The sequence below is a fragment of the Diorhabda sublineata genome, chromosome 3 (assembly GCF_026230105.1).
Source record: "Diorhabda sublineata isolate icDioSubl1.1 chromosome 3, icDioSubl1.1, whole genome shotgun sequence".
Lineage (NCBI taxonomy): Eukaryota > Metazoa > Arthropoda > Insecta > Coleoptera > Chrysomelidae > Diorhabda > Diorhabda sublineata.
This window is the reverse complement of record NC_079476.1, coordinates 9,970,105-9,995,529: the sequence shown is the minus strand read 5'-3', so window position 1 is coordinate 9,995,529 and position 25,425 is coordinate 9,970,105. Positions and strand designations below refer to the sequence as shown.

Sequence of the window (25,425 nt, the reverse complement as noted above, 5' to 3'; positions counted from 1 at the left end):
AATGTTCTAATCTAGAACTTATATTATGATCGTTGTACTAGGCCAATGGCTACCTTTCTAAGCAAGATCTCTTGTTCTTCCCGCATATCATTTTTTATGCTTTATTATATACCTTTTTTATTTTCTTGGCTGTTTTCTTATGATATTTTTTGTTTTGTCATATTTCTTTTTCCAATACCAGTTTACATTATTAATCAAACCACTCATCTTGATTTTTGCCCTTGGGGTTTCCTAATATTCAAACTGTAAAATCTCTTATTACAGTTTCTGACCATCCCTCCGTTTCTTCGACGCAAGTTCTTAAATTTAGTTCTTTAATTTTTTGTTACTTTAGCGTCTCTCATTTTTCACAAATCGTATTTTTTTAATTGTAAATTCTAGCTAGCTTATATGTTTGGGTTTTGAAATTGGTGGTAGCTATCCGCAACGACTCCTATGTAACTACATTTGTTACTTTTTCTGTAGGTTTCATTTCTTTCAGTAGGTGATAATTTTGGTTCTTTGTTGTACCGTTCCTTATGGATATTAATGAGGTCGAATGACGTGCTTACTATTTTCGTCCATATCTTCTATTATTATCATATTTTGATATCTTTTGAGTACTTATTCTAGTTCTCCATAGAACTTTGCTTAAGTGTCTTCGTCTTTGTCTTCTTATATGTGTCATTCTTATGTTACATACTCCCTCAAAATCTATATCATTTGCTTTGAATTCACTGCTCACTATAAAACTTGTAGCCAACTTTCTATTCTCTAATCCTCTATTAAAAAACATTATTTTCGTTAAGTGCTAGAGTTTACCTGGAGTAGTCGCTATTTTCAGTCATTTTTCATATTTTTTTCTTTTGTTTTTCGTTTATGTTTGTCGCTACGGTTTTTTTGTCATTATATTTTGTTTCTGTAAACGTTTCAGGTAAACGTAGTGCAATATTCAGGAGTTGAACTAGAAGCAGATTGAAACCTAGAGACGGAAATAAATAGAAGAATTGAAAATGCCAACAGAGTATATTATGCTCTGGTTAATAGATTCATAAATAAAAGAGAAATATCCAGAAAAACCGAAATTGTAGTAGTATTTCGAACTATATTTAGGCCCATACTATTGTATGGCTGAGAATCGTGGATACTACATCAGCAACAAACAAGTAGAATACAAGCTACAAAGATGAAATATTTGGAAAGTGACAGGAAAGAGTAGAATTACAGGTAATGGACAATTCAAAACAAATAAAAAAATTTTGGTAAGCCAAAAGCCAACAAAAAAGAAATAGGAAATCTAAACGAAACGTGAGACAACGTGATAAGAAAAGTTTTGAAGAAGAAAATGTTGACATGGAACGAAGCAGTGTTCACAATTTGTAAACAAAAGCTAGTAAAAAACTAAGAAACAAACACAAAAATAACTAAATAAAGACACAATACTTATAACTTATTGGTTCGATTATGAATAACATTAAATTTTATAGGTTAGGTCGTTATGAGTTAAGTTCAATTTTATACGTTAGGTAAGGTTAGTTAGTTCCCGATGGCGTTGAATTTCTTTTATAGAATAAAAGAAATTCAAAGATATGCACTAAGTTTATTAAAAACAATTTTATTATTCATATATTGATCATATTGAGCAATATGCTAATGCAGCTAATGAATACCTGTTAATATATAATTTGCTATCGCTTTTGTGAAAGGTTATCCGATTGTTGAGTGAGCTCTTCGACTGACCAATGTGTATATATGTACTGTTATATTTTCTCAATTTCCGTTCTCCGCGTTCCATTCTAATGACTCTGTTTCTATGTATATTTTTCTGAACCTAATTTAGAAAATTTGACATGATTTAGAAATATGATTAACTTGACGACGTTTAACATACGAAAACAAGGTTTTCCTCACTTATAATAACGTTGAAACTGGTTTTAGAAGTGATCTTGTTGTTTTTCAGCATTAAGTGAAAAATAAAAAGTTAAAAATTAGGCTCTGGTGGTTTAGGTAGTGTAGAGACATTACTATACTAACATGTGTAAGAGCAGATTTTGTCTTGTTTATTAAACCACTAAGAAGCAATTGCGAAGAAAATAAAACAGCCACAGATATTTTACAACCTGTATCTTTGAAGCAGCCAATGCTTATTGAGAAAAGGTGTTGATCAATTTATTAGTTCTATCTTTGAATTTGAAGAAACTAGAATGAATGTTAAGGTATTGCCAATCCCTATTATATGTTGTTCAAAAATTCCGGAAAATTTAGTGGTAAAGGGTTATAAATAGAAAGAATATTATTGTTAGAATTAGTATCACTAGATTTTAACCTTCGTGTGAGGTTACTGTCAGAAGTATTATATAGAATTCGTTGTGAAAGATATGACGAATCTAAGTTTTCACAAGAAAATTTTTACAGTATTTTTAATTTCTTTCCGTGATATATTGGATTGAACATATTTATCTCTATTGTCCATTTGTTCGATTACATTAATATGATCATTTTTTTAACGCCTCATTTGCATTTAAGAGCTATCAGACAATTCAATTATTGTAAAGGAGTCTGTAGTATGACTCCTTTGGTTACGTTCGATAATATTTATGTTATAATGACAATCTTCCTTAGATAATATTTTTTGTAACTCAATTTTCAGCTTCCATATAAAAGATCTTCTACATAAAATCCTCTTGTAATAGCTGTAGCTGCAGCTCACTCACTGTTTAATTGCAATTTCATTTAGTGCACTATAGCAAGATAGGGTGCGCTTGGTGTACTGTATATCGCGGTTTTCAATTTATATTCTGTGATGTCATGGTTGGTATCAGACCGCCGTAGAATTCTTTGTGAATGTTCTGGTCGTATAAGTACTTGGCAATACATTTTTTCTACATCTACTGCAAGAACTGCGTTGAAGCTTGTGAATTTGATTAGTATTGTGAATAGTTCTGGCTGAGTTGTTGGTCCAACCTTAAGGCAATCATTCAAAGGAAGATTTATAGAGGTTTCTGAAGAACCATCGAAGGCAGCCTTCGTTTTGTACTTAAACTTTCTTGTTTCGTGACTCCATGAAGTGGTAACTAGTACACTAGTGATGCTGCGTTATCATCTTGACGGGTGACATGGGTCCTAATTTGTAAAACTCATAATACTCATAAAATTCTGGTAAAATTGTGTTACCGTTGGATCCTTTCCTAGTTTTCCAACCAATGGAGAGAATACCTTGGGTTCAGGATCTTGTGTATTTAATTTCGTCAAAATGGGCACAACAAATCTTCCCGTTTCATCTTGTTACACGTTTTCTTTGAATTCTTTTTCACACCATTCTTCATTTTGACCAAATCCTCTCTCACTGTATATATTTTCGATTTCCTAAAATTGTTCCAGTTTATTTTGAATTGGAATACTTGATATATAGCATTTTGTCTCTTTCTTGAACTGTTTGTCATTAACCCATGTTGTTTCTCTAGTAACAATCCATCCATTATCTTTTATATGTTGGAAAAATGATTATTTTGTTTCATTGGACCGACGCTCAGTACTTCCTATATCTATGTTTTCCTTCATGTAAAATAGTACAGGAGCCAGGTGAAAATTAGGTTAATTCTTACCTCTCGAAAGATAATTGGTGAGATGCATCAGAGAGATATGAAATAAAGCCTAGTGAACAGCAGATGCGACTCGGTGGATGGGAGAAAAAAAAATTCTGTCAATCTTTTCCAACCAAACATTTGTTAAATTGTAACTCAATTTCTCGAAGGAACAAAACAATCAACTGACTATACTATAATATATTATACGTCAGCTGGGGCCTCGGAAATGGAAAAAAAATATACTTTCAATGATTTCCTCACGAATAAAATTTTATTTATTATAGCTTATATATAACTGTGAATACATATATAAGTCTGCTGGTTATATCTCGGTGGAAAAACTGTCAGATGCTAACAGAGTTAAGCGGAAGCATCTATTGCCTATGTATATGCATCAGCGGACCAGGTAACCCTCGACTTACTACTAGTTGGTTTTTTTTATTCATCACAGTAGTATATTAAAAATTGCTTACAAATTTTCAACGTAGCTTATAAATTAATGAGGAACACTTTGAGGCCTTTTTGTGTGGAGCATTGTAAAAGATTTTTGGGGGAAACAGAAAAGATGCGAAAATAAAGAGCCTCTAGAATAGAGGAATAAAAGTAGTCACTCGAAGAGTGTAGTCAAGACACATTATTATAGTAACCGTTAAAAATCAATAAAAATGTTAACATCACGCCTTTTGCGTTTTCTGCAAAAAACAACTACTTCTTTAAATCATTCAGTCAAGATTATCTTATTAAGTCCAGTACAGTAATGATTGTTTGAAAGAATAATAAATTAGCTGGAAACGAAACTATAATTCCTAAAGAAAAAAACAAATTTCAGTTGTATCACAGTGAATGTTATGGACGCATAGTCAGCATTAATGGTTTTATTAAGAAAATATGAACATTTCGAGCCACCACAAAATACAGACCCCACAATAAACTATGGTGGGAATATTTAAAAAAAAGCTCTGCAAATGATATGTGCAATCGTCATTTCTTTGATAGATACATTTTTCCATCAATTAGATGCTGAGCTCGAGCCTGGTGCAAGGCCTTGACCAAGTGCAAAAAAGAGATTTTTCATTAGAGCTCAAGAAAATCAATTTTAAGGAAGCAATTGTACAGTTTCTCAATGAAATTTGGGAAGAAGATCATATGGGTACGTATATTACAGATAAAACTTTTTACAGATGCAGATGCCTGTTATAAATATACAGTTGAAGATTCAAAAGTTGAAAAAACTTTAGTTGAAGAAATTTCGTGTCTGGTTTACAAATAAGTGCAGATAAAAATGGTTTTCAACGTTTGCCACATAAATAGTAATGCGAACGTGACAATTCGTTGTTTAGACAATGACGTATTAATAATTATGTTAGCCAACATGGTCAATCTATCAGAAAGTTTTCATGTTCTCATGGAAGTTGTCAAAGATTTATAAATGTTTCTCAACTATATGAAGCTATAAGATCTGATTTTAACGCAGCATTCACAGGATAAGATTATAACCTAGCCTTTATGAGAATAGGAAAGAAACGTCTTTTTTCAATAATAGCGAAATCGCAAGAATTTATCCAGTATTTCATCAAAATGTCCAAAAACATCAGAAAACTATGAAGATTTTATTTTTCATGTTCGCAGCACCTGACTATCGTATAGTCAGCTGATTGATTTGTTTCTTCAAGATATTGAGATAGTTATAATTTCACACATTTTAAGATGGAAGGAAATTACTGAATTCCTTTTTTTTTTCGTGCATGGGAGGCTACTCGCTCATCCCACCTACCAAGCCGCAGCTGGCGTTCACTAGGCTTTATTACTTTGTTGTGTATTTCTGTTGCTGGGTCTCGGGCTAAAATATTTAATCAGCTAACGTTATATTTGGCGGTATTGAAAATGAAGCCACGTCTGGGCGTGTAGTTGGTAGGTTTTCAGTAATTTTATAAAGAAACGAAAATGTTGTATACGAAGTTTGTTTGGTTGATATGAAGTATTTCTTCATTGTATGGTTGGGTTTGTATAATGATTGTTTTGAGTAAAATTTTAATTAATGCCACTAACTAGCAAATGTTTTTTACAAATTTATTCGTTATAAAATTTGATTATGAACCTGAGTCGAGTAAAGCACGCGCTTTATACTTATTTCCAGACGACCGATGCTAAAAGAAATTCTGAACCTTTATTTAATAAACAGTTTAATACGACAGGAGAACTAAAATCGAATGAAACTTCCCGATTGCCTGATAATTGTGAGACAGTATTTGAATGTTGATAATTTGATTAACTGATTGTAGGAAAACTTGACTTGATTGAGGTTTATTGAATAACTGATTCTTTTCTACTGATTCTTGTGTAGTTTGAGTTTAATCATTGTTAATAGAAATTGGATTACATGATATTTCATTTAGTTGTGTCTACCCTAAACATTAAAGTGAATTATGCATCTCGCCACTGTATATACAGCCCCTGATTAAGCAATTTTCTACTGAATAATTGGACCAAAAACAGAGGTTTATCGTTTTAATTTCAATACTGCGATATTTAACTGGTTTTGTCAAAAATTTCGGACAATGAAATAAAGAATGGGCATCAATGATTTTTCACGTTCAGGAAAATAGTTATTCAAAATGTTATTTGTTTTAGCTATTATTATTATTAAGTTTATATAAAAGAGGATGTATAATTCATATTGTCTGACATAATTTCATTTAATTATCGTTCCATCACTACAAGAGCCTAGAGATAGAAACTGTGAAATATCGTTAGGTATCTTGGTGTTTAAGATTCTAATTGTCTTGTGATTCAAGGGCTGAACTATTTTTTTGTGAATAAGATTATTAAGTTTATTTAATTGCTTATTATAAATAACTGGCTGTCTGCTAGTGAAATTTTCAAACATAAATTCATGAATTGTATTCAATTGTTTGATTTTTCAGTTCTAAAGGACCAATAAACAGTTGTTTTCACTTAATTTCGACATCTAAGTGAAATAAGTGAATAATAAAAGCTTTTGTGAGAAAATCAATTTATCTCAAAAATGTCCCTAGCCGTATGTCTTCTTTTTAACTTAGTTCAAAAGATATTTGAGCGTCCAATTGTGGAAAATATTTATTAAATTTTTTCATTTCAACTATATGAGATAATTCTAATTATTCTTTTTGTAAAGAATTTAATTTCCTATCAAAAACAATAGAACGGCTTTTTCGTGTTTCTCATATTTGCAAAGTTATTTTCTAATGAAATTTTTTGCAGTTTTTCAGTTGTATTTCCAACGTATGAGTATTAAAATATCAGCTCCATAGGGTAAATGAATATATGTGTTTTCATATTTAAAGTATTCATAATGTAAACCTCATTCGTCCAAGATGTAAACTATTGTGCGATATAGATCACGAAATAAAGACGCGTATACTAGATGCTCAAGTCGTTCTGTCAGGTAGTTAGAACCGCCATTTTGTACTATTAATTGTCAGATATACTTGAAATAACATATTGCGTAACTAAATACTAGGAAGTTGATTGTTTCTACGATATGTTTTGTTTGCCACCCTCTTAGAACCGTCCAATTGATCTGTAAATATTATATAGATGATCCTCAACTACCAGAAGACTAATGAAAAGAATGTTAGCCCTAACTAAAAAATAGAAGAGACGTGTTCTGCCCTCATAGATCCACGATCAGTGCTAATCCTCACCTATAGCACTTAAAGAGGCACTAACCATAAAGTCTCTTAAAAAAATGCCCTCAACTAAATTTCACTGGCTCTTAGACAGAAGTGATAATAAATAAAAGACTAGAAAAGGTGCTAACAGAAAATCGTTATGTCTATGTGCAAACGACACTAGTTTTTCTTGAAGCAGCCCTGATCTCACGGCACCTCATAGGACCATATCTAGTGACCTAATCACCTTTAAATCATGATGTGATTCCAATCTTCTCTAGCTCAACGTTTCTAAAACCAAAAGATTTATCATATAAAAATACATTGGTGCCTTTTTTATTAAATAACACCACCATTGATGTCTTTGAATCTGTAAAATTCTTAAGGCTTGTTGTATACAATTCCTTGAAATAAAATATATATATTTCCGCCTTATCTAAAAAATTAAGTTCCTCCTGCCGAGACTAGTTTCCATAGAACTGTACACGGCTATCCACTTAGGATCGTAGAACACGACCTTTACCTACCTACTCCTCGTTCAGAATTAGTTAAGGACTCAATATTTTACAATGCAAAAAAATGCACAATCACTTGCCAATTGAAATTAAACCGATATCATCTCTTACCGCATTCCGTAATAATTTGAGGGCATATTTACTGGAAAGTGCCTTTCACTCCGTAAACGACTTCTATTCTAATAATAATATTTAATTCCAGGCATGCTGCATACTGGTTCAATTTTTGCTAAGGATTTATAAAGTATACTATTATCTATAATTTTTTTACTCATTGGGGTTGTATATTGAAATTTTATTTTATTTGTTTTATGTTTATTTAGTTATCTTTATGTTTGTATTTTGAGTTTTACAAGCTTCTATCTACAAATTGTAACAATTTTTTGACAATAAAGTATTTCTCTCTCCTCTCTCAGGACTCGAACTCAATCCACAAGGCTCAGTTGCATCAGGTAGAAAGGTAGGTGAGATTGCACACTGAATCGAAACATTCGGTGGCTTCTCTTAGTAAAAATAGAGCAGCATTGTGAAGTGTATGATAATTAATTAAATTAATATCATCGTGTAATATTCCTGAAGAAATAATAACCGAGCTTTCATATTCAGGGCTGAAAGCTGAATTCAGAGCAATTGATGTTCGGGATTGAAAAGAAGAATTTCTATAATCTATTAAAGATAGTTAGCAAGTGACAAAAACGGAAATTATACGTAGATACTTGATTTTGAACTGGACGATCCTAAGATGTTGCAGTTTCGTTGATCCTCAATATTTTTATCTCACATTAAACAACTAGATCTAATTTTTTTATTTTATTTAAATATGAAAAAAATATGTTGAAGTTTCATTCTTGTATGGCATATAAGAATTTCTGTAAGTGATGTACTTTTTTTCTCATTCAGTAAGTCTGGATTTTCTAAGTTTATAGGACCTAATTAATTGGAATATTTTGTTACTTATTGAATTTTCGTCTAGTTAATTTCGATTCAGGAGTTTCTGACCTATACTTTGGAGTGACTGGTAGTATTGATTGTGATAGCTATTAACGATATTAACAAAAGAGAAACGACTCATTTCTTCAAATATAACTTTTCATAGACTCATAAATGAAGATCTACTTTCTTCCTATATCAACGAAAGTATTCGGCTTCAAAGTTCTCATACGCCCGGTACTGACTAATATATCGGAAAATTGCACGATGACGAAGTGTATAGTTCTTGGAATGATTCTGTGGACAATATATGGCCCAGTAGAAGGAAATAATTAGTGGAAGAAACATCTTTATCAACAACTTGCCGGATTGAGGAAATGCACGTGGTCAAATATATAAAATTTGCGGTTGGTGATCTAAGTCTTGTGGATCTTCAGTGCCGAATCAATAAAAAACGGAAGACTGAAGTTGAGACGAGATGCCAGAATTCTTAAAATAGGAAGAGTGGACTTGAAGGAATTATTGAAGGCCTACAAGATTCAATGATACATTTACGTAATAAGGATGATGCTGGGTCGATACTAACCTTTCAGAAACTGATGCAAACATCATCTTGAAACTGTTAAGTCCTAAATTTATCAAATCAAATGTTCATTAACCAATTGCGAATAAAATGAATAAAATACTAAAATAAACTAGTGTGAAACTTTTGCTTCATTTGCTCGAAATTTGTTTCCAAATATTGAAGCAATATTTATATATTTATTTATTAAACCTTGTTATAAATCTAGACCTACTGATATAGTTATCCATTTAACTATGATGTGAAGGGCAGTTGTCATCCTGAGAAATCAATTCCAGGATCCACTCTGAAATGTACTGCCTAAAATGTGTGGGAGATCATTTTATTGCTTCATATAATTTTGTGTCATTCAGAAGAAAGTTTCAGAGCACACCCTTACTGAAAAATATATCTGAAGAGTTTTTTCTTCCAAATGTGGATTTGAATCTTAATATTTCCGATATCTAAGGTTGTAAAAATTAATAATACCATGGAAAAATTATTATAAAATTGATGCTTTAGAGCAGCGGTCACCAAACTTTTTAATATGTTGATCTACTTCTATAATTTTGGAATAGATACAGAGAACTGTAAAAGATGTAAGCCAATCAAATAATGCATAGTTGTGTTCCACACACATTTATTTCGTTTACTAACATAAATAATGGAAACGTCCCGTAAAAAGTAACCAGAGGTGTTTACTACGTAAACAAAGTTTTTATGCATGTATGGAACTAAAATAGTATAGAAGCAACAAATTGAATAATGCACTATTTTAATTTATGTTCAATGAGAGGAATAACAGTTTGTAGTATAATTTGATACGGCCATTCGAATACAATTATTCAAATGTTCATTTGTAAGTTGATTGCAATGTTTGTTTCTAATTAACTTCAAATTTGAGAAAGAGGATTCACACAATATGTTGAACTAAATAACGCTTTCGAAGTTGATGTTAGAGTTGAGACATTTTGAAATGCAATTATTTCTGCAAAACACAAGATGCGAACTGTTGGACATCAATTTCAATGAAGGGTAAAATAACCAACTGCTCCAATAAAACATTCGTTCCCATGAATTTTGAAAAATATTTTCTGAAAGAATTGGAAAATGCTTGGTATTTGGAGCTAATTGGGGAAACCTTTCATCTTTGTGACTTAACACGAGACCCTTATCACAACCCATCATAGCTGGAGCGCTATCGATTGTCAAGCTATTATGTTTGATATTGGAATTTTCTCGGTGGAAATAAGATTAATTAGATGCAAAAAAATCTTGTTCTTCAAAGAAATGAACTTCAACAGATTTTCTTCATTTATAAAATCACAGAAAACCATCCTAACGAACACGGCCATCTGGGAGGTGTCAACTACGTCAAATTATTGCAGTGAAAAATTAACACAATTAGACAAGTCATTGTACAATTATAGAAAAATATGAGAGTTTCTCTTTGTTTTTATTATTTATATTATTTTTATTGTTGTTTGAATTGTACCAGAGGCTAATTTTGAATTAAAATATTTTAGTATGGCTCAAGTATATTTGTATATGATGCTATTTAAGTATATAAAAATCTAAAATCAATTTGTCAAACAATAATTCGATAATTAAACCTAACCAGACTGATCTAAAAGTGAAAAGTAAATATCCCAAAAATATTTTGAGAAGTGCGAGCTGTTAGAATTTTGTTTGCGAGCGATAAGTGGCGAGTATAAAATAAGTATTCATTACATTCCAATCCACCCACCACCCTAATTGATTTCTAATTATTTAATGGAATCATTTACTAAAGTACACCACTGTCTTTTTACTTTCGTAAGTTCGTATGTTCCGTCCGTCCTAAAGTTTCTTGGAAACTTGTCTTTTGATGTACAATTTTTGAAGATGATATTAAAACGAAAGTTCAAAATACGTCTTCCCTTTCAAGTATGTGCTTTTATCAACTTTAGAAGGAGACAACTATTAATCATTTCCAAAGAAGCTTATAGGGTTTCGCCTTCGGGAGTTTGGAGATATTACAGACTGATACATAAACAAATTGATAGAAAAATCTACCAAGTTATATACTCCAGATACATTTCAAAGTAAAAAAAAAGGTACACGAGAAAAGTTGAAGAATTATATTCCACTTAGAAATAAATTACTAATATCCAATCTACTATTGTGGTAATTTGTCGATAAAAAGTAATGAGAATTATTTAATTGAATCAATTATTTATATATATATTTATGACTAAATACTGAATACGTACATAACCGTGACTCATTATATCTTTAAAGGTTGTTATTTCACAGCAAGTTTTTGTCCTATCACCAGTTAAAGATTTACTTTTGAAAATCTATTTTTAAAAACTTTATTGTTACAAAAAAAACAATACACAATTTTCCAAGCGAATGTACTTAATTAATTTCACGATTTAATTAACAAGATTCATTCAATGAACGAGATTCCTATTTTGAGGTTTACAATATTCATATTTATACTAATAAAATACTGACAGTTGTCGGAATTTGATCTTTATACGTTTCACTTTTTAGAATGTTCTGGATTTTTTCTTCACATAACTCCATCCTTAAGAACTAAAAATAACGGAAGTATGTTTCATATTATCTTCTATAGTTCCTCTTCTTGTTTTAAATTAATATTCTTCTTCCTTCTTTTCTTCTATTTTTATTTCTTCTTTTAAATTTCCGAATTATCCAGAATATTAAAAAGTAATTTGAAGTTCCAGTCCCTCGTAGAAACGAAGGTATTGGCACTACTGTCTTAAAATACTTTGCCGCACTATGCGTAAAATTCGCGACCACACAAATTCTACTGTGACTGCGCCAGTTAAAGATTTTACTTTTGAAAATCTATTTTTGAAAACAATATTGTTACAAAAAACACAATTTACAATTTTTCAAGTGTATGAACTTAATTAATTTCAAGATTGATTTAACAAAATTCTTTGAATGAACTAGATTAATTATTTTGATGTTTACAATATTCATATTTATACTAATGAAATGCTGACAGTTGTTTACGTAATTTGATCTTTATGCGTTTTACTTTTTAGAATGTTCTGGATTTTTTCTTTACATAACTCACCATATTTTTTTCTAAATAACCTTCTGTCAGCATATTTCCCAATAGATGAATCACTAGATAATAACGAATATATTATTCTCGTATAATTATAGAATTCGATTGGTTCCGGTAAATGGAGAATAATTGTGAAAAATTATTGAAATACTCTCTGCTGATACAATAGGAAATGGAAAATTCACAATAATATGTCCACGGATATCGCAACATAGCAACAAAATGCATTATTAATGAATCACAGTGGGTGACAATGGTCCTCTATCTTGGGAAAGTCAGTCAACAGAAAAAGTAAGCAACCACATGTGCTTTTACCACCGTCAACAAAAACCTACTAACTTATTAACTCCGACGATAGTGAGATGTTCTATCAACCGGTCACGGTATAAGAGATATTAAAAAGTATTTTCTATTAACGAGTCACAATATGGTATTATTTAGTTACTAGGGTGCATCATAAAACTGGTTGTTCGAACATTTGGTTTTTCCTAGTCTCACAGCAAAATTAATCCGAGGCAGAGGCGTAGTAGTTACGAAATTACTCTAGTGATAAGTAATTGGAAGAGTGGGTGTAAATTTTAATGTGATGAGAGGAGAAAAAATTCAGGAACTAGAATAGAGAGAGATAATAGACAGGAAGTAACTCTAACATTTGCTATACCGCAAAAACGTAGCAATAAAATGATAAAATACAGATGTTCTGAAAGCAAAATATTTCTGAAACGGGATTAAAAATGGTCTGAGAAATTAAGTGTAAAAATAGTTCGCAGTTGATTACCGTCCAATTTTAACAATGCCAACAATAAGCTAAAATCAAATGGCAACAGAAATTGAACAAACTCAAATGAAATGTTATTGCTGTAAACTGAGGCGAAACACACAAACAAATTATTAGACATTGTAGTTTTATGGCCAAACTGTTGGCCGTACGAAAAAAAGGTAAAACCTAAAACCCCATTATTTTTAAGGAATCGATTTCTGTATTGAAATTTTTACTTTGATGTGCAAGGTGGCCCAGAGGTTGACACCCTATTTCCAGCAACTTTTATTTAGGTTAATTTTTTTTGATAATATTAACCGTATAAAAGGGTTACGGAGTTTTTCGGCAAACAAAAACCCCCTCTTTTCCATATAAGAAGAGTAGGTACCATTCAATTCACAATAAATTTTTTGCCCACTCTTAGGAATATTTTCGAGTTCAAGATCGTGAATCCTTTGTCCCTATGCCCAGTCATGATCTTTAAAAATTATGTTTTGTTCTGAAAGAATAAAAAACTGAATTTTATTTAGTATAAGTTTAAACAAACATTTGAAACAAAGAACTGGAATTCCTAAGGACAACATTTGAAAAAAGGCAGAAGCTAAGAGGAAAAAAATTTTTTCTCGTAAACCGGCACGAACCCATAGGTAATCTAAACTATGGTACTTATAATCAATTTGTGTAAAGGCCAACTTTTGAGCGATTTTTGTTATAAATGTTTTAATTTTTTTTTATGTTTTTCATTAAAAAAACTTCGAGAGTCTATAAAAGTTGCATAAACTTAAATTATGATAATAAAGTTAAATTATCATAATAAAAATCATTGATTTTGGTGTATAAAAATAGTTTTAGTACTTTTTCTAAAAAAAGGACATTTTCCATGAATTTTGATAAAATATCTTAGGTGGAAATTTTTAATCAAAAGAACTGACGATGGACAATAATAATAGAAATTAGAAAGAACAGCTGAATCAAAAAATATGGGAAATTCGAAATTTTAGATATTGGTCCTATGTCCACCAAATACATAGGTTCGTTCCACTTTGCGATAAGTAAAAAGAGATTAACAAATTCAAGCAACTTTCGGCACTTTGTAACATAAAAGGCATAGCAAGATAGTAGATACATGAAAATTTTTTGCAACAGCGGTACAAAAAATTTATAAAAACTAGTTCAAAAATCAACTTTTTTAAATAACATGTTCCTTATGCCGAGTGGCTTATATCTGCGTGATAAAGCAGGCATACGTGTTTTTCAAATGCCAAACCGCTAAAATGCCTCATATTCAGATAATCCCTCTTATTACAATATACAGTTTAACCCAATTGAGTACAATATTTAAAAATTGTTACTAAATAAACACTCTGTATATGAATAACTACTAAATGAACGTACTGAATACACTATTTACACCACCACAACACCAGCACTCACAACTACACTGTGTGATGCGCGTTTCGATAACCATTATCCAAAAACATTCACATGATGTTGCTTATTTACAGAGTTTTCCTGAAATACTGGCTATTTATTAGGTTTCAATTTGATATCGACAAACATACACAGTTATGATACAGTCTGTTAATCAATTTAAAGCTTTCTGATAAACCAAATTTTTTGTTTTGTTTCGTGATGTGTAAATAGAAAAAGATGACGGTTTTCCGATACGATAACACGTGTCGTATTATTGTCCATGCGCGAAACAGGAAAAAAAAGAGAAAAAAGTTGTTTCCGCAAACTACCGACTAGCCTTGCGATTTATTTATGATTATCGCAAAGGCCAGACGTACCGAAAATTTTAAACGTTTAAAATCGAATGGTAAATTCGTTGAAATCATCGGTATACACGAGATCAAGACATCCTCTCCATGGTATTTTTCCTTTATTATTTTTGCTTCAATAATGTTATTCATCACCACTTGTACAGTCGAGATTGATTAATGTTACGCAGTTCGATGACAACTGATCCTACTTTTAACTGAAAATTGTGAGGTGGTAATACAGGCAATTCTAGTGAATTTAAAACCTGCGTGGTACAAATCCGAACTATAAGGAAAGTGTTCCAGTGTTTCCTAACCCAATTCGTTCAATATTTCCGTTGTAAGCTGAGCTAAATGCGGTCTGCCGTTGTCTTACAGCAATATCGCGACATTTTAATATGTAGACAGGTTTTAGTCATTCAGTTTAGTGTCATCTAGAGCTCTAAATTTTGATTATGAGATTAATTTAACTTTGGATATGGGTGAAACATCTATAAAATAAATAGTTTATATGTTATAGGTTCAAAAGCAGGGGTACGCATTAGAATTTTAAGGAGAGCCGATTTCCTTCATTCCATTAGAGTTGAAGATCTTAGTTTGTAATGGTGAATTGATATGATTACTAGCGTCGTAAGAATATCTGAGATAGTATTTAGAAATTTTAATTTAAGGAAAGCATTGAATAAAACAATGTTAAATAAGGAGATATAAAAGAAAGTAATAGTTAGCGTATACAATACAATAACAGTTCCAGCACTAACGTATGGAAGTACCCAAGAAAAATAGGAAGAAGCACTAGAATGGATAGAATGAAATTATAAGAAATAACTGCCAACAAGAAACAATTGAAAAAATAACAAATAAGAGAATCTTACAACTGGTTTGGACATTTAACAATGATGGAACTACGTAAAAACCTAATAAATTACTAAACTAACATAAATCATTCCTGGCTTCTTGATGTTGATAATTGGAGTAGTGGAGAGTTACCTATTTTGGAATAGTAATAACTGAAACAAATTTTCTATATTTCCGTTTGCGATCCTATATCTGTGTTTGTGTTTTAAATCATATAATCTGTTGAAAGTTGACTTGCAACATATTTAGTGGTGAAACGCATACATTCAATTATATATAGAAATTTATCGTGATCAACAGTTCCCAAAAGTCATATTGAACCGTTTTCTTTTATTTTTCTTCAAAAAAGAGCTGAATATTCCTGCATATCAATTAATCTTTGGGCTTTAAGACCAAAATTATAAATGAGCTACGTTGTCAGTTGTTATAGCTTTCGGACTCTCTACTAAGCGAAATGATATCTTTTGATACCATTGAACCACATCATGATGTCCCAATTTAGGTCTGAATACAACTGTGTCAATCCAGATACATCTTATCTTCATTTAGATTTCTTTCAAATAGAATTTCAACACTAGAAAAACTAGAATCTCCAACAAATATATTTAAATTGATAATTTTGTTGTCTCTTTGTATTCTTCTTGATGTATGATTAACAAAAGTCATAGTATCGATGAGGTACTTTTTTTACATACCAATTGGAATTATAAATTACTCAAGTTTTTTTTACCTTTTGAGACAAAAACGAAGTGATTTTGTAACGAAAAATAAAAAATATCTCTCCTCACTTTTTACGACTCAGAGGAAAAGTATATCTCCGTATTGAGAAATAAGTTCTTTCAAAAGCTCTGTGGTTTCAAAGAGAAAATATTTTTCATGTCAATTTACGACATTCAAAGACTTTACTATTACCTAATAATCCGAACAACGAGGTTTGCTCAGTTATAGGAATCATCCTTAAAAGTCTTCTTTGCCATAACCGTTTTTTTGTGATATATTTAGAAAAAATAATAATGTAAGAATAAATTTTCAATTTGTTGGCGAATCCAGAGCAAGACTAAAATATTAGTTCATAATTAATTGATGCATTGACCGTTGGATAATATAGTCGTTTCATGCAAATTAGATAAGATAATGGTAGTTTTGTTATTCTTCCTTGGTTTGTTTACTATTTGGTAAATATGCCAGCATTGTTTTGCTAATAGTGAAAACGCACTCTAGATCAATACCTGTCAATGATTTAATCTTACTTGCTGTAATTTCAGTTTCATAATAAGATGGTTTGCGAGTCAGCTCGTATTTGTCAATTTCACTAAAAACTGTGTTCCCTTCAAAATCAAATTAATTCGTCACCACGCCATTTCTCAATTCTTATTTCTATATTCGTTGGTAGCAAATTGTGGATAAACCGTTGAATAGTGTATATACAATTTACATCTTTTGTATCCGTTTACTATTTATTTTAAGCCATATCAAACACAAAGAAATTCTTTCGTTTTCATGTGTAACAAAGAGAAATTTTGTTCCGACTTCCGATTTTCCGCTCCGAGTTTCCGAGTTTACTATTTAAATGTATATATTGATGTGATGTTCAATCTAAACAAACTCAGACTGACACGATTTATGGTTTTGTAGAGTTTTTGACAAAATGTGAATAAAAAACAAGTGAATTGGAATATGTGAAGTAAAATAAAAGTCAAGATAAAAATACTTAATATCACAAGCAGGGTCGCCAACAGCTCAGAACGAAAAAACTTAGTTTCCGCAGACAGCCGCTACAAAAATATCTGTAGAGTCTGGATTTTTCAACAATTTACATTATTTATGTGAAAGAAATTATCACAAAGTAGACCCAAACTTTCTCGTAAAACATGAAGTCGCTGACAAAGCATGGGCTTTGTAAAAATGTCTGTGAGTTGGTACTCGGTCCCAATGTGCTCCACAGCTAGCATTTTTTTCTTGATTCAATCTCTCAAAATCTGGTTTTCAATGAGCTTTTTGGCAGATTTATCGTCAATTTTGATAATAGGAGCATCAGAAATTCCTATCAGCTCTTTGAACAGCCGAGAAATCTAAATGGTCTCCTTTGAACTAAGATTTGATGCGACAATTTTGGCTACACAGGTAGAATAAGTAACTTTGACGGCGGCTTAGCCAAGTTAAAGCTGCATCTATAAATTTTACGATCACTCCATTTGTTGAACGCATATTGTATAGGCACCCAGCAAAATCAACATCACTGTATATTTTGATTTTTAAATAAAAATATATTTTAAATATTTTTTGCAAATGTAGAAAATAATCTAGCCATAGGCCTTCAAGGCCTGAAGTAGTGGTTTGTGTTGAATACCCATGGCTTTATTATTTTTACAATTAAAACATTTACAAAATATATATTTCTCAATCTGCAGGCTTTGTTTTGTTCTTCTTTATCTACTCTTTTTACTATAACTCTCCATCCGTTCCTTCTTTCCACGCAGTTATTCCCTCGCTTTTTAAATCTGATGTTACCTCTCCTATCCACTTCTTATTCCCGTCTCTTCTCCTTTTTATACCCTCACCCTTCATTTATGCTCTCCTAGGCATTCTGCACACATGTCCCAACCAGCTGACTTTTTGCGATCTGAATACTTATCTAATAGTAGGCTCATTACAATTATATATTTCTTTCAGCTTCTTCAGCATTTGTTTTTCTTCTCCATTACTCATTGTCCTTTTACGCCCCCACCCAGTATTTTTCGGAGTACTTTCCTCTCCCACACTCATATTTCTCAGTACTTGATTATCAACCAGAACTCACATTCATACATTACAGTCGGTCTGATCATTGTTTTGTACAATCTTATCTTTGTTGCTTTGGATATTACATTTGTTAAAGAATATTATTCAAGGACCCCATTATTCTACTACCCTTTGATATCTGATTTTCATATAACTTCTTATTTTAGTAGGGGGGTTATTTATATTGCTTCTTATGAGTAATTTCTAGGAAGGTCTATTTATTAACTTCTGTTTCATTATTTTCTAGAAGTTTTTAGGATTCTTTTGGGATATATATATATATATATATATATATATATTTAAGTAGTTTCTGTAGCGCAGTTTAGTTCAGTTTATAATAAATGGTCGTAGTGAACAGACCGAAATAGAAAGTAATCAAAGGATTTAAATAAATTATTTATGTTAGTTAAGTGATAGTGATAAACGAATTAAATTAAAATACAATACATTGATTTCAGTTCTATTTAAAGTCATTTTCATCATTCTTATAAGTTTTCTAAAGACACCTAAAATCTCCAAAGCCTAATACAACTTTGACATCCTAAATATATATTTGCCATTGTCTACAAATTGTGGTCCGACATGTCAGATCACAATATTAAGAATAGGCTACCATCTATTGGTGCGTGGTGAGCATATCCACTTGTACATACCAGCTACTACCGCCTGCGCACTATAGTTAAATACGTCAAGTAAACTACACTGCTATGTATAACAATCCACGAAGAAATATTTTATTAGTAAGTACGATCTACCGTTGATGGAACCAAAAACTTGCTTTGTTACTTTCTTAGTATAATTTTAAGAGACATTAATATTTTTATTTCGTCCAACGCCGTACGAAATTGCACTGAGGGCAACGTTATGAGTACCTATTACTATTCTAAAGCCTACACACCATGGTTTATGTACCATATTCACCACCCTCGCAGTTATACCATGAAGCGATGATGCAAGTGCAACGAGACTCACAGCTAGAGTAACTGCAATGAGTCTAATGAATCTTTCACGACCTCAACTATCCCCCGATCTGACACCGTATAACTTCTATCTTTGGTAGGTCATAGAGGATCGTATGTATATATACCTCCATGACCAGCCGACCTTTCAAATTAAAAACAGAATTAAGGTAGCTGTTGCAGCAATTAGTTGGGAGAAAATGAACAACGGTTGCTAAGAACTTTTATACCGTCTTGATGATAATGGGAACACCTGTAGGCATACAAGTGATACTTTTAAATACAAATGATGATATACCATATATAATGGTGGTATATTGGCGTTTAATTTCGGAACTACCCCTGCTTAAACTAAGATTACTATCGGCGAGCGAAAAGGGCCAGTGGCAGTATCAAACAGCCACGAGAACATTTACCCGCAAAGTAGAAGACAACGTCGCGTTCTGAGCTTTTAATAAGTATTTGCACGAATCCGGTGTAGTTATTTTGGAATTTTTGAATGAAAATTGAAATAAAATATTAGTCACTAGCTTCTAACCTAACTTAGCCCAGCCTAACCAATTTACGATAATCCGCTTAACGACGGCAGGCGTAGGTTAGGTTATATTCTACTTCAATTTAAATTCATATAATATTAAATGGTTAGAACGCGTTGTGGCTATTTCATACCGCCTCGTCGAGTTGTGGATGTTAACCCAGTCATTTGGTGCCCAGGAGTGCCTGTTTCAATAAAATGAGGGTTAGGTTTTTCGACGGATTCTAATGTTTTTCGGGGTGCTTTATCCAAATCTGACGTTTGTCTACAAATAAAATTATAGGTTCACAGTTAAATTCGCAAAAAAGTACTAAAATATTCATTCTAGTGAGTTTTTCATTATTTACAAAGTAAAGTAAACAAATTCTTTTTTAAATGTACTGAGTACCTACTTTGAGTTTTTGAGTACAGGGTACTGTCACTAGAGTGCGCTGAAAAAGAGCGAAATGAAACTTATAGCGAGACTTTGGGAAATGATAACTAGTGTATAAATAAAGACTTTGCATAGCTTTTCATCATTCTAATTCTACAATGCTGAATCTGATGCATTGTAATTTGTGATTAAATAACATATTGCTTAAAAGATGAATGACAAATCAATCTAATGAATACATACACGAGACGGAAAAACTATTAGATTTTTAGAAATACTGTTGCAAAGATCCCTTGGATCATTGGAATTGCACATTACGTCAAACAAAGAATAAACCTGTCGCCTAAACAAAAACAAGAATTTAATTAATACAATAGATGATGCTGATCCGAGGGCGAACTCGTTCATCTATTTCAAATTGTACTTTTTGTTTTCAAAATGAGAAAACAATAGATGAAAGCAACAGAAATATAAAAAAAGTATATGATAAAGACGAGTTTGTTCTTCTTGCAATTAAGTTAACAGCCTACGAGTCATTGGCGTTCAAAGAACAAAGCCCACTTCTCCATCTCAAAGAGTCGGAAAGGTTTTCTGAAACACCGTTTGTAAATTGTCGTTGACTTTGTTGACTTCAAATTTATCAGTATTCATTTTTCATGAAGGGAAAAAATTCTCTTTCAATCGTGAAAAACACTTGGTGACAACTGAAAGTTTCTAAGCCATAAAAAAATCGCTTGATACCTTTCATTAAGCTAATCTCTATATAGCTAAACTTAGGTCTTTAGGTAGTGAATATATGAGGGGCGAAGTTTTCGCGTCGTGAATATGCAATTTCTGAGGAGCTTTTAGATGATCAGACTCGGACTACTGTTGTGAAAAAGGGGGACTGAACTCGTTCATTAAAGCAAATAAAAAACAACTGGAAGGCAAGGTTGTCTTTTTCTAAAGAAACGCAGAATTTGAAGTTTACGGTAAATGTAGGAAATAGTACGTGAACGAAAGAATGATTACGACTTACTAGAAGAAATCTCAAGATTGCACCAAGGCTCACTGTTTCTTATGTGGAGAACTTGTGCCACCAAACCACGTTCAAAAGCAAATGAAGAAGACTCTTCCAAAAAACAATCACGTGTACCCTGTGAGAACATTGGGAATGAGGGAATCAGTGCTAAAACTCGCAAAAAGCGAGGCATAAAGGAGAAAAGTAAATTGAGAATTGGAATTAATTGTAATGTAAACATTGGTAATTTTAATGTAGCAATTGTTTGTTTCGCTTGTTTTGTTGCAATTAATTGTATTGTTTGTTGTTTTTGCCCAAGTGTCAAAAAGTTAAGAAATTCAGTAGTATGCATACTTCTTAACTTATACGCAATGTTGTGAAAAAAGTCCGGATCTTTTGTTTTTTTCGCGATTTTCACTGTGAGGTCGTCATTTTTTATATCAGCAAACTTCATATTCAGTACATCGAAAAACATAAGAATCTGAGGGGAAACCTTCTACCCTATTTTTTTTATCAAAACTACCATTTGACTGGATTATGTTCTGAAAGATCCACAATGCGCTATGGCCTCTTCAAAACGGCCAGTGGCCACATAAATGCAATTTCGAATCATGAATAATGTGACATAGAATCAGTCTTAGTCCTCAGTAATGTACGGCTGTATCCTAGCTCTGTCAAATATTTGTGTTAGTGTCTATTACGGATTCTCCTGTTCATTACAGTAAAAACTAATAATGTTGATAATATTTGCTATAAACAGAATGTAATTAAACGTCAAGACGGAAGCGATTATTAATTTAAGCTATTTATGTAAAAATGTGGAAGTTTGTATTGACATGGTTTGAGAATAGCGGACGTGCTCTAAAAATAATATTTTGTATAAAGGTAACGTCAAGACGTCAAAAATATTTTCTATGGAAAAACAGCATATTTATTAAAATTATCTGCTTTATCAAAAGTGAAATAAGTCAACTATAACATATAATTATCATGCAACATGTTTCCTTGGAAAATACATGAATTTCATAAGCGTGTCCAGAATCAGATTTCAGAAAGTTGCCGTCGAGTTTATTACTGCATGAAAATAACAAATAATCAATCTCTGGCCAATGGGTATAACATTTTAAGTGAGTTATTAGATATTAGAATAACAGAATAAGTTTTTGTACTCAAATAAATTTCTTTAATTAAAGTACAGGAGTAGCGTTGAGGTTTATACCGAAAATTTAATTAATTAAGAATAACAATGAAGCCGTGAGCAGCAGAGCTCCATCACGAAAGTCGAATTTTTCGTCGAATGAAGAATTTAACTAATACACAAACAAATCTTTCCATAAAATGAATTTCTTGGAAATGATATCAATTCTCAATCTTATTTCTTTATATGGAAAATTTGCTATTCCTCAATAACTTTTCATTTCACAAGTTAACTCTATCTCTCGAATGAAAATTCATAATTTCAATAGACCCGGTGGTCTCGAACCCTCTTGTTCAATTCCAATTGACAATAAAGAAAAAACTGTCATAATAACAATGAAATTTCGAAAATGGGAAATAAAAAAAATCACCCTAGCAACGATCATACTCGAATTATTCATTAAATAGGAGGCGGTCCAGTTCAACAATTACAACAATCAAAATGATTACGGGCGTTTTGTGCTAGAAGAACTGAAGAAGAAAACTTGCGAAGTTCGAACCCTCTAGTTAAACTTTTTCTGGCCATAAAATAAAAAAATATAACAAAAATGACCATAAAATGGAGAGGCGTGGAGATGGAAAGTTTCGACCTTAGACAGGAAATCATCTCGCAACTAATTGAACCTACATGTGAAATTTCATTTTTCAGTCGCTTTTGAGTCGATTTTTCAGTCGTTTGACCTGCAGAGGTGAGCAAAGATCAAAAACCACTTTTTTGCACTGCGACCTCTCGAAATATTAATTTGTTTTCAACCAAACTCTAATAACATCAATCCGCCGCCAAAAAAGCCATGTATGCTAATTTTGAACCAAATCGGACCCATAGCAATTGAAAGTAAGAATTGTAGTTTAAACAGATATATATATATATATATATATATATATATATATATATATATATATATAGACAACAATATATATATACAACTACAGACATTCGAAAAACCATCATAATCGTATTCAGAAGGTCTCAAAACATGGGAAAAATGATGTGCCCCCCATTTTTCTTCTAGTCATGCCTACCGTAATAGTCTAATTTTTCCTTAAAAAATTCGAATAATTAGTTGTCTTCAAATGGAATGAATTATAGGTCAGTCGTGTATATGACCTTAATTTTATTTTAAGAAGAATCATTTCATGCTCAATACTATTTTGCGTATGGGTCGCTCTTAACTTAAGGTGATCTCTCATCCCATGGGACACTTAAGCGGAAGACACTTGCGTCAGTTCGTCGAGAAGCTTAGAATTATACACGGTGTAATGCATAAGAACCGACACTGAGCAGAGGCGTACAGGTGAGCCCAAAAGATGACGATTGGGAGAAAATTACCTCTATACCAAGTTGCGTTCCTCAGGTGTTATAGGGACTCAAAGCACAAAATTTCTAAGAAAATGAATTTATTTACAGCTAACAAGTGCCAAACTTGTTACACTGTAAGAAACTGTTGAGGATATTAAGTGATGGTAAGTGGAAGGCTTTCGAGCCATTCTGGAGGGTGAATTTAGGGTGACCTAACCTTAAAATTCAACAGAAGTTTTTTATCTATCAGTTGATTTGAACAAAATTATTTCATTCCATGAATAAAATTTGACTCTAATTTTTTTATTTTCAAGGAAAAGACGAATAACCAATGACATGTTTTCAACAATGTTATTTGAAAAGTCAAGATTTGGCTAGATAAGAAGATGAGTGCCTAACAATTTCATCGAAATATGTAACAAAGAATAAATTCATGAATTTCAATAATTATTATAAATACAAATTTTTGGTACGACGTAAATAAATTATACAAACTTATCATGAAGGTAAGACAAACCACAGAGGGATAGACGAAACCTAGATGAGACATAAAGCTAAATACAAATTTACATAAATAATTTTGCCAACAAAGGAAATATGAAAGGAATTCCGTAGCAATTAAACTGAATCAAACCCCAACAACAGCGAGACCAACGGATTGTTTAATACCCAAGTATCCCTCCAAACAGCAATCAAGTTGAAAATGACTTATGGAGTCATGGCTTATAACCATTCACTGTACTTAATGACAAGAAGTAAACTTATAGACGTAATTAACGGTCATTTAAACTCTGATGATACAGAGAGTTTTCAACAGAATCAAAAAACATATGTTAAAACTCACAAAAGATAAAAAAAAGCAAATTTATTTAACAAACCTACAACAATAAAAAAGGTAAAAGTACAAAACAAAACAATTTCGACCGACTCAAAACCAAAAATTCACATGGAAAATTTTAAACGGCTTTTAAAAAATTCCTACGATTTTCCTAATTAATTTTCTTGTTTTCAATTCCCTTCATATTACTTGAAATTCTCGGATCCTCGCAAAATAAAATTACCCTAAAAAATCTAGATAATAATTTAATACATTATTAAGATCTTAACCCGCTTATCAACGAGTTAATTACACTACCAAGAAATTTAGAGAAAGGTAAATTACTATTAAGAAAAAACTCATGAAATATATTGCCATTTGGAAAATTTATAAAAATTAATAGCTATACTTCTAATAATTGAATCATTTACCAATTACGAATAACTATACTTTCAACCAAGATTTCCATTACTATCATTTATGTCCAATAACAATTGGTAAGTAAGATCGAATAAAAACAATAATTCCTAAACGACATTTAAAAAACAAGTTGTTACAATGTCTTTATTAGCAAACCCTGTCTCAAATTCTATTCGATGTATAAGTACTTCTACAAGAACATCGAACTACAAGATATTCACCAAGAAGATCCTTGCGAAATCAAACTCGCTACGAAACACGAATCATCATCAATCATCCATTCGTACTTTAAATTGCCAAAACCAAGAAGTATTCCCCTGATTGATCCCTTTACGGCTTTCTGGCATTGCTGACTGT

The 25,425-nt window shown here is 31.7% G+C and overlaps 1 protein-coding gene and 1 long non-coding RNA gene across 4 annotated transcripts in view; one reads left to right on the top strand and one right to left on the bottom strand.

The window, feature by feature from the left end:
• The window catches only part of LOC130441295 (calcium/calmodulin-dependent protein kinase kinase 1), a 539,168-nt gene that overhangs the window by 402,893 nt on the left and 110,850 nt on the right, over positions 1–25,425 (bottom strand). The gene's annotated exons all lie outside the window — the stretch shown is intronic.
• LOC130441297 (uncharacterized) lies at positions 914–18,096 on the top strand. Its single transcript, XR_008909602.1, has 3 exons — positions 914–1,206; positions 12,407–12,599; positions 15,349–18,096. It is a non-coding gene; the product is annotated as an uncharacterized LOC130441297 (long non-coding RNA).